This window comes from Colobus angolensis, unplaced genomic scaffold (assembly GCF_000951035.1).
Source record: "Colobus angolensis palliatus isolate OR3802 unplaced genomic scaffold, Cang.pa_1.0 Scaffold306, whole genome shotgun sequence".
Lineage (NCBI taxonomy): Eukaryota > Metazoa > Chordata > Mammalia > Primates > Cercopithecidae > Colobus > Colobus angolensis.
In genome coordinates this window covers 787,533-796,987 of record NW_012116333.1, presented here as the reverse complement: position 1 = coordinate 796,987, position 9,455 = coordinate 787,533, and the positions used below count along the sequence as shown (strand labels likewise).

Here is a 9,455-nt window from a genome sequence, read left to right as displayed (position 1 = left end):
TGCACACATATACAACCACACATCCATAAGCCTGTGTTGAAGCTTGTGGGCCTACACAAAGCTGTGGTCTTCATACAGTTCCTCTGACCCCTTTTGTGAACACCAGAATTCCTTGAGTAGGCTCAGCATGTAGAGGAAGACAGCATGGCAGAAGGGAACTCCATGTCTCACCAGGATTCCCTGAGTAGGCCCAGCATGTAGAGGGAGACAGAGGGGCAGAAGGGAACTCCATGTCTCAAGCACTGCCTAGTGTTTCTGCCTGTGCTGTGCTGGGTAATTTGCATACCTGGTCAGGTATCTATTGAAACATTCATTCCGTTTTGTATCCTCCCTCTTTGTTTCTTTCTTTTTTTTTTTAATGGCATTGAGATTTTTATTAACCTACCTTCCTGCTTTATTTTAACATTATAAACGTTATAAGCCAAATTATTCTCTTTTTGACCCAGGGTTGTGATAGGAACTCTCTTGTTACAAAGTGGTAGCCAATCTGTGCCCGCTTTTTATGCTTTTCTGGCCCCTCTCAACCTCTGGTTGTCACTCCTCTGTTCTTTCTGTTTTCCTTAACAGTGTATTCTGATTCCTATAAAACAGGGACTGAAAGTACCAACCTCTTTGTCATGAGGTTTAAGAGAAGGCCCAGCACTAAGCCAAGCTCTCAGGAAAATTGAAACAGTTCTTTCTTGCCCTCCAGTACAGCTCCTTCTCATCTGTCAGGGGCTGAAGAATGACTGAACCTGTAAACCAAGCACACGGTGTTAAGTCCACAGACCAGAGGAAGGCCTAGATGGTAAAGTACATGGGCTTTGTGACTCCACTGCTGACATCCAGGCTAAGGGAGGACTGACTTAGTGAGTAGTTACAAGACCACTGAGCTCACGGTCCCCTGTGGCTGTCTCCCTCATATCTCCACCATGACCAGGGCTTGAGGAGGGGCCTCTCAATTACCCTGACACAATTGGAATAGTATGAGGGGTGCAGCAGAAGCCAAAAATGGAGTGACCAGCCCTGGGGAGTCGATGGGGGACGCTGACAAACCAGTCACTAAGTTGGTGCTATTTGCTCTTAAGAAGGAGAGGCAGGGCCTGGGCAAGAACAGCAGCTGGAAGGTGAAACGCAGGCCTGGCTCTCAGTAGCATCAATGATCAGCCTTGAAGGGGCCATCAGGGGAGATGCCCCAGGTACTGGGCCTGCTTCTCAGTCAGCTTGGTCAGTTTCATGCTCAGCTTGCCCAGGTGGGCTTCAGCCACTGCCTCATCCAGCTTCTTGGGCAGGACGTGAACCCCAGTGGGGTACTGCTCTGGGTAGGTTCACAGCTCAATCTGTGCAGTCACCTGATTGATGAAGGAATCACTTGTCACAAAGCTAGGGTGGCCCATGACACAACCCAGGCTGCCCAGCTGACTCTCAGCCAGCAGGATTGTGCGGTGCCCATTCTTCAGCGAGTACCTGGTCACTTGGGGCTTGATGGTCACCTTCTCCAAGTGTTCTCGCTGAGCCACTTGACATCGATCTCCACATCAAAGTGTCCAGTATTACACATGATGGCATCATCCTTCACCTGTTCAAAGTGCCGGCCAAGGACGATGTTGACACAGCCTATAGATATGGTGATAAAGGTGTTGCCCTCCTGACACGCTTCGTCCGTGGTGGTCCCCTCATAGCCCTCCATGGCAGCCTGCAGTGCGTTGATGGGGTTGATCTTGGTGATGATGACGTGGGCCCTGAAACCCCACACGGCCTGGGCACAGCTCTTGCCCATGTTGCCATAGCCTGCTGTGACCGCTACCTTGCCGGCAATCATCACCTCTGTGGCCCACTTGATGCCATCTATGAGGGACTCCCAGCAGCCATAGAGCTTGTTGAACTTGCTCTTGGTGATGGAGTCATTGACATTGATGGCAGGCACCTTCAGGATCCCACTGACCAGCATCCTGTGTGGGTCTTGGTCTCCTTGGACCCCAGTCTTGGTCTCCTTGGAAGTACCTCAGATGGCCCAGCAAGAGCTATGAGTACTTGGTGTGGAAGAGGTTGGCGAAGTCACCCCCATCCTCCAGAATAATGTTGAGGGCCCATCCTTGAATTATAGTGACTGCTCAATGCACCACAGGTACTCCCTGTCCTTTCGCCCTTCCAGGCGTATACTGGAATGCCAGACTTGGCAATGGCAGTCAACACATGGTTCTGGGTGAGGAAGATGTTGCTGCTGGGGCACCCAGGGTGATGAGAGTCTCAATGTGGATGGCTGTCTCCATGGTCGTGTGCAGGCAGCTGGCGATGTGGGTGCCTTTGGAGCCTGGGAGCCTCGTGGCTTGGAAGCCTAGTACAGCTCCCGCATGTGCATCAGGCCTGGCATCTCCTTCTTCACAATGTTCAGGGCCTTGCATCCCCAGGCGGCCGGGCCAATGTCAATAACTTTGCAGGGCAGTTTGTCAGACAGGCTGGTGGCGCTTATGATGGAGACAGGTGAAGGAGACTGGGCCTTGGTCTGGGGACCGGCACTGGGTGGGTGGTTCTGGGCAGGATCTCTCTCTCTGTGTGTGTGTGTGTGTGTGTGTGTGTGTGTGTGTGTGTGTGTGTATTTTCTATTTTACATTTCAAGCAGATGGCCAGGCCCTTGGTATTGCACAGGTGCCCGCAGTGTGTATTAGCCAGGGTTATCCAGAGAAATAGAACCAACAGGATATATATGGGTATATGTAAGAGCAGATTTATTATAGGAATTGCCCTATGTGGTTATGGAGACCGAGAAGTCCCACGGTTTACTATCTGCAAGTTAGAGAAACAAGAATGTCAGTGGTGTGACTCAGTCTGAGTCCGAAGGCCCAAGAATTAGAGGGGCGGGGGTGGGGCAATGGTGTAAGTCCAAATGCTATGACCTGAAAGTTAGTGTCCCCTAAAGATTCATATGCTGAAATCCTAAACCCCAAGGGATAGTATGAGGAAGTGGGAGTATGGGGAGGTGATTAGGTCACCAGGGCGGAGCCTCATGGATGGAATTAGTGCCTTTATAAAAGAGGCCCCAGAGGGCTGCCTCCCCCCTTCCACAGTGGGAGGACACAGGAGACATTGTTGGCCAAAAGATGCTAACAATGAACCAGAGAGCTGATCCTCACCAGAAACCTAATCTGCCTTGACTCAACTATCAAGAATTCCATTTTTAAATTATGAATCTTTTAGATGAACCACAAACCTTGCAAAAATTTTACAGACCACTTGAGAATGTGGCCCAGGTTGGGGTGTTCACTTCTATCAGCTGGAGAATTTCCATGGAAAGTGTAAGAAAGCCTGCCTTAGGGTCCATATGGGAGATCCCAGCCTGAGCCTGGCTACAGGCTGTGCAGAGGCAGGACCCAAGAGGAGACCAGAAGGACAGGGCTGTAGTGACTGTAGGTTGCCGGCTCATGATCACAAGGGCAGCCAGGTCTCAGCAGGACCAGACATTGGAAAGCCCACAGGACCCCTGCTTGGGGTCTCCTTCAGTTTTCCCTGCTCCCTGGGCTATGCGGCCTCAGTTCTGCCCCTCCTCTCCCTCCACACCTGTTCCCTTCTCCCCACCTCTGCCTCTCTGTGTACTTGGCTGTTGCGAGTAGCCCTGCAGTTGTGGTTGCTCATCCTCTCTTCAGAGACCCCATTGCTGGGCCACGTTGCTGGGGAGAGATTCTGATCCCATAGTCTGGTTCAAGCTGTGCATGCCTGATCTGACCACCAAGGTCATACCATACAATCAGGGCTGCTGCTGGACCCTGCACGGGGCATGGGGAAGTTTGAGGGTGTGGCAGTGGGTGGAGCAGGTGCCCCCAAAGTTGTCTCCAGCATGTGGAGGAGCCTGCCCATCTGTCTCCCCATGAGTGGCCCCTGTCACCTTGCTTCCTTCACTCCTGCTCCCGATGCTTCCACGAAGCCGAGCCACATGAGCAAGTGAGCATCCCTCTGCCGCCCTCACTGCCTCAGCACCGCCCCTTCCATCAGGCCCCACTCCCGCCTGCTGCCTGCAGCCTACCTGGTGAGCTCAGCTCGGAGACCAGGGCTGGGCCTGGGCAGAGGGGATGAGGGAGTCCCATGCCTTACGTGCAGGAAACCTGGGTCTGGGCTGTTAACAGCAAAGCCTTTGTATTTGTCCACTAGGCTGTTAACAGCAAAGCCATTGTATTTGTCCACTAGGGGCCAGAACAAAGTTCCACGCACTGAGTGACAAAAAACAGACACTTTTCCTGAGAATTCTGCAGGCTGCAAGTCCAAGGTCAAGGTGTGGGGGTTGGTTCCTCTGAGTCTCATGGAGCCGGGTTTGCTGACGGCCGCCTTCCTCCTGCGTCCTCCCACGCTGTTCCCTCTGCGCATGTCTGTTTCCCAAACTGTTCCTGTAAGGACACCAGTCATACTGGATTAGGGTGCACCCTAATGACCTTGTTTAACCTTTACAAATCCTCTCCAAACACAGTACAGCTGCATCCTGAGGAACCAGGGGTCAGGACTTTAGTATAAAAATTTTGGGGAGGACACAATTCAGTGCATCTCCCTGGATCGTATCTCAGTCTCAGGGCTGGCATTTCTCTCTAGGCTCTGCCCAGGGCTGCCCACACTATGGTTCCTTTGAGGGAGCCCATCTCAGCTCACCTTCATAACTGGACTTTGGCCAGACCCTTCTGGAAGGGGCCCGCTCCCACCTCCAGACTCATTGTCCCCAGACACCCACATGTGGCTTGGTGTGGGCACGCATGCATCTAAGTGGACATTTGTGGGGAGCGGCTCAGCTTCTGAGAATGCCACCAGTGAGGGTGCCTGGGTCCTGGCCCACAGGACAGGGCTCCCAGGAGGGTAGCGAGCCTGGGTGTGCAAAGGCCTGGAATGGGCCCTTCATCAGTCCCGGGGCACGGAGACAGCTTCTATCTTCCTCTCTGGAGGGCGTCTCACAGCGCCATGAGCAGGACGGCTCCCAGCTCTGGGGGCAGCTCTGGGCAGTGGCTATGTGCCCCAGGCACGGCTGCCTCCCCTGGCCCAGCTGGTCCAGCTTATTCTTACCAACCCCAGCCCACACCTCCAGGAACAGCCTAGGGATGCTATGTGCTTAGAATGAAGGGCACTGGACCGGGGGTCAGGACAACCAGTGCTTCGCGTCACAGGACATTCTTGTCTATTACCTCCAAGGTTGCACTGGATGGGAAAAGAAATCAGTCCTCACCCAGGGCGTTATTCCCTCAGGGCTCCAGGAGCCATGGGGGTTCTGGGAGTCCCATGGGAGCCTTCCTGAGATGAAGAGGCTGGTCCTGGAGGTAGGATGTGTTTGTTGAATGGTGGGAAGGAGACAGCCAGTTAGGAGGTGGCATGGGGAGGGTGGTGCTGGGGAAACATTCCCGGCAGGACCCCAGGGTGGGCAAATCCTGGAGTGGCAAAAGTTAACCTCTGCCCAGGAGGATTCCTCCTTCTCTTGGCAGCCAATGTCTCCTGGGGACCCACAGGAGAGCAGAAACCCGCAAGCCCAAGAGACCTAGGGGGTCGCAACTGTGCTTCCCACAAGAGGTGTGTTTTGGGCAAATTGTCTCAACCCTGGAGCCTCTGTTTCTTATTCTCATACACTGAACCCATCCCTACTTCTCAGGAGTGATTAAGAGGTGTCTAAATTAGCTGGGCATGGTGGCTCATGCCTGTAATCCCAGCTACTAAGGAGGCTGAGGCAGGAGAGTCACTTGAACCTGGGAGGTGGATGTTGCAGTGAGCCAGGATCACGGCATTGCACTCCAGCCTGGACAACAAAAGCAAAACTTCATCTCAAAAAAAAAAAGAATGATGAAAATGTCTGGGCATGGTGGCTCACACCTGTAATCCCAGCACTTTGGGAACCAAGATGGGAGGATTGCTTGAGTCCAGGAGTTCAAACCCAACCTGGGCAACATAGTGAAACCTGTCTCTCCAAGTATATATGTGTGTGTGTGTGTGTGTATATATATATATATACACACACACACACACATATATATATATAATTTATTTATTTATTTTTGAGACAGGGTCTTGCTCTGTCACCCAGGCTGGAGTGCAGTGGCGCGATCTTGACTCAATGCACCCTCCACCTCCTGGGCTCAAGCGATTCTCCTGCCTCAGCTTCTCGAGTAACTGGGATTACAGGCACCTGCCACCACGCTCAGCTAATTTTTGTAATTTTAGTAGAGACGAGGTTTCACTATGTTGGCCAGGATGGTCTTGAACTCCTGACCCCAAGGGATTGCCTGCCTCGGCCTTCCAAAGTGCTGAGATTACAGGTGTGAGCCACTGTGCCAGGCCAAAAAAAAAAAAAAAAAAAAATAAACTTAGCTGAGCTACTCAGGAGGCCAAGATGGGAGGATCCCTTGAACCCAGGATTTCGAGACTGCAGTGACCTGTGATTAGGCCACTGCCCTCCAGCCTGGGCAACACAGCAAGACACTGTCTCAGGAAAAAAGTTTTAAAAAAGAATGATGAAAATGTAATATGTCATTTAGGAACATGTCCTAATAATGTAATAACATATATATGTAGAATAAGTTCATTTTTATAAAGCAGGCATATAATTGTATAAGAGTACAAAAAAATGGCCAGGCATGGTGGCTCATGCTTGTAATCCCAGCATTTTGGGAGGCCAAGGTGGGTAGATCACCAGAGGTCAGGAGTTTGAGACCAGCTTGGTCAACTTAATGAAACCTCATCTCTACTGAAAATACAAAAAAATTAGCTCGGTGGGCATGGTGGCAGGCGTCTGTAATTCCAGTCACTTGGGAGGCTGAGGTGGGAGAATTGCTTGAACCTGAGAGGCAGGGGATGCAGTGAGCTGAGATCATGCCACTGGACTGTAGCCTGGGTGACAGAGTGAGACTCTGTCTCAAAAAAAAAAAAAAAAAAAAAGAGTAGAGAAAACCTAGTATCATATATGTAGCATGCATATTACCAGTGATCATCTTTGTGATTCTATAGGACTATGGGAAATCCTCATTTTCGACATTACATATTTACATGATGCTTGAATTTAAGAGAAAACCAATACTGATATTTTTAAAATTGTATCACATGATAATTGAGAGCATTTGGGAACTCTTACAGCAAGTTAACATTGCCCAGACTTCCAGAAGTGTCATCAATAGATGGTTTTTGTTGAACAGGGTATCCACCACCTTGGGTTACTGAATTTGCAAGACTAGTTGCATGTAAACTAGTCACATGCAGTAAAACCACATACCACACCAGGCACAGTGGCTCAGACCTGTAATCCCAGCACTTTGGGAGGTCAAGGTGGGCGGATCACCTGAGGTCAGGAGTTCGAGACCAGGCTGGCCAACATGGTGAAAACCCATTTCTACTAAAAATACAAAAAAGTTGGATGTGGTGGCATATGCCTGTAATTCCAGAATAAGAGAGGAGACCACCCCTTATATTGTCTTATGCCCAATTTCTGCCTCCAAAGAAAGAAGAAGTAAAAACTAAAAGGCAGAAATGAAATCCACAGGCAGACAGCCCAGCACCATGCCCTGGGCCTGGTAGTTAAAGATTGACCTCTGACCTAACCAGTTATGTTATCTATAGATTCCAGACATTGTATGGAAAAGCACTGTGAAAATTCCTGTCCTGTTCTGGCTTTTTCTGATTACTGGAACATGCAGGCCCCAGTCACGTACCCCCAGCTTGCTAAATAGATCACAACCCTCTCATGCGCATCACCTTAGAGTTGTGAGCCCTTAAAAGGGACAGGAATTGCTCACTCAGGGAGCTTGGCTCTTGAGACAGGAGGCTTGCCAATGCTCCTGACCGAATAAACCCCTTCCTTCTTTAACTTGGTATCTGAGGAGTTTTGTCTGCAGTTCATCCTGCTACATTTCTTCGTTCCCTAACCGGGAAGTGAGGTGATTGGCAGATGGTTCAGACAGCTCCTTAGGCAGCTTAAGCCTGCCCTGTGGAACATCCCTGTGGGGGATGACCGGCCCAAGCACTCCCGGGTAGGCATTTGCCATGGTGAGATGCCTCAGCAGAGCAGTGTATGGCAGGCCCCTGTGGAGGATCAACGCAGTGGCTGAACACCAGGAAGGAACTGGTACTTGGAGTCTGAATATCTGAAACTTGGTAAGACTAGTCTTTGGAACTTGCCTATGCTGTTTGAGTGGAAGCGTGGTCTGATCACCCACGGTGTGCCTTTATTGGCACTTTGGTTTTGGTTTTGACTTGGTTTGAATTGCTTGACAGGACTGGTCTTGGGAACTTGCCTACTCCATTTGAGTGGAAGCACGGCCTGATCACCCACAGTGTGCCTGTACCTGCACTTTGGTTTTTGTTTTTGACTTGACTTGGATTGATTGATACTTTGGTTTTGGTTTTGACCTGGCTTGGATTTCTGGATACTCTGATTTTGGTTTTGATTTTGGTTTGGTGTAAATTGCAAAAGTGTGTTTGTGCCCCTTTTACTCGTTCTTTGTTGTGGTGTGCGTGTGGTGTGAGCGTGGTGTTTTATCTCAAAGAAGCATGGGTCAGGCACAAATAAGCACACCCTACTAGGAACTACACTGAAAAATTTCAAAAAAGGATTTAAGGGAGACTATGGAGTACTGTAACACCAGGAAAACTTAAAACTTTCTGTAAAATGGACTGGCCAGCATTCGAGGTGGGTTGGCCATCAGAAGGAAACCTGGACAGGTCCCTTGTTTCAAAGGTATGGCACAAGGTAACCTGTAAACCCAGGGCACCCAGACCAGTTCCCATACATAGACGCTTGGTTACAGCTGGTTTTAGATCTCTCCACAGTGGTTGAGAGAACTGCAGCATAAGTGAGGCAGAGAGAGAGAAAGAGGCAGGGAGGAGAGAGAGAGAGACAGAGAGGAGAGAGAGAGAGAGAGAAAGTCAAAGACAGAAAGAGAGATATATACAAGTAGTTAAGAAAAAAATGTGTACCCTCTTCCTTTAAAAGCCAAGGTAAATTTAAATCCTGTAATTAATAATTGAAGGTATTCTTCATAACCCTGTAACACTCCAATACCACTTTGTTGTCAGTGTAAACAAGGGCATATCCCGAAAGCACTGAGGCCTTCCTATCAAAAATCTTTAACCCAGTAACCTGCAGATGGCCCAAATGCATTCAGTCTGTAGCAGCAACTGCTTTGCTAACAGAAAAAAAGTAAAAAAATAACTTTTAAATGAAACCTCATTGTGAGCCCACCTCACTAGTTCAGTTCAGAGCTATCCTAAATCAAAAAAGCAAAAGAGTAGCTTACTAACTCAAAAATCCTAAAGTATGGGGCTATTCTGTTAGAAAAAAAAAATCTGTACCAATTCTAAGTTAATTTGGACAAAACAAGGTCTTATTAATAGCAAAGGATAATTAAAATCCCAAACTTACAAGGTTTTCAACAAAAGTAAACTTTGCTAAAAGTTAACTGTGTAACATGTATTATACTAACTTCTATTCTTGTGGCCTGAGACAGTCTGGTCCACAGACATAA

The 9,455-nt window shown here is 49.3% G+C and overlaps 1 pseudogene; it reads right to left on the bottom strand.

Annotated features, from left to right (window-relative positions):
• Positions 1–1,135: 1,135 nt before the first annotated feature.
• LOC105517696 lies at positions 1,136–2,431 on the bottom strand (annotated as a pseudogene).
• Positions 2,432–9,455: the final 7,024 nt, after the last annotated feature.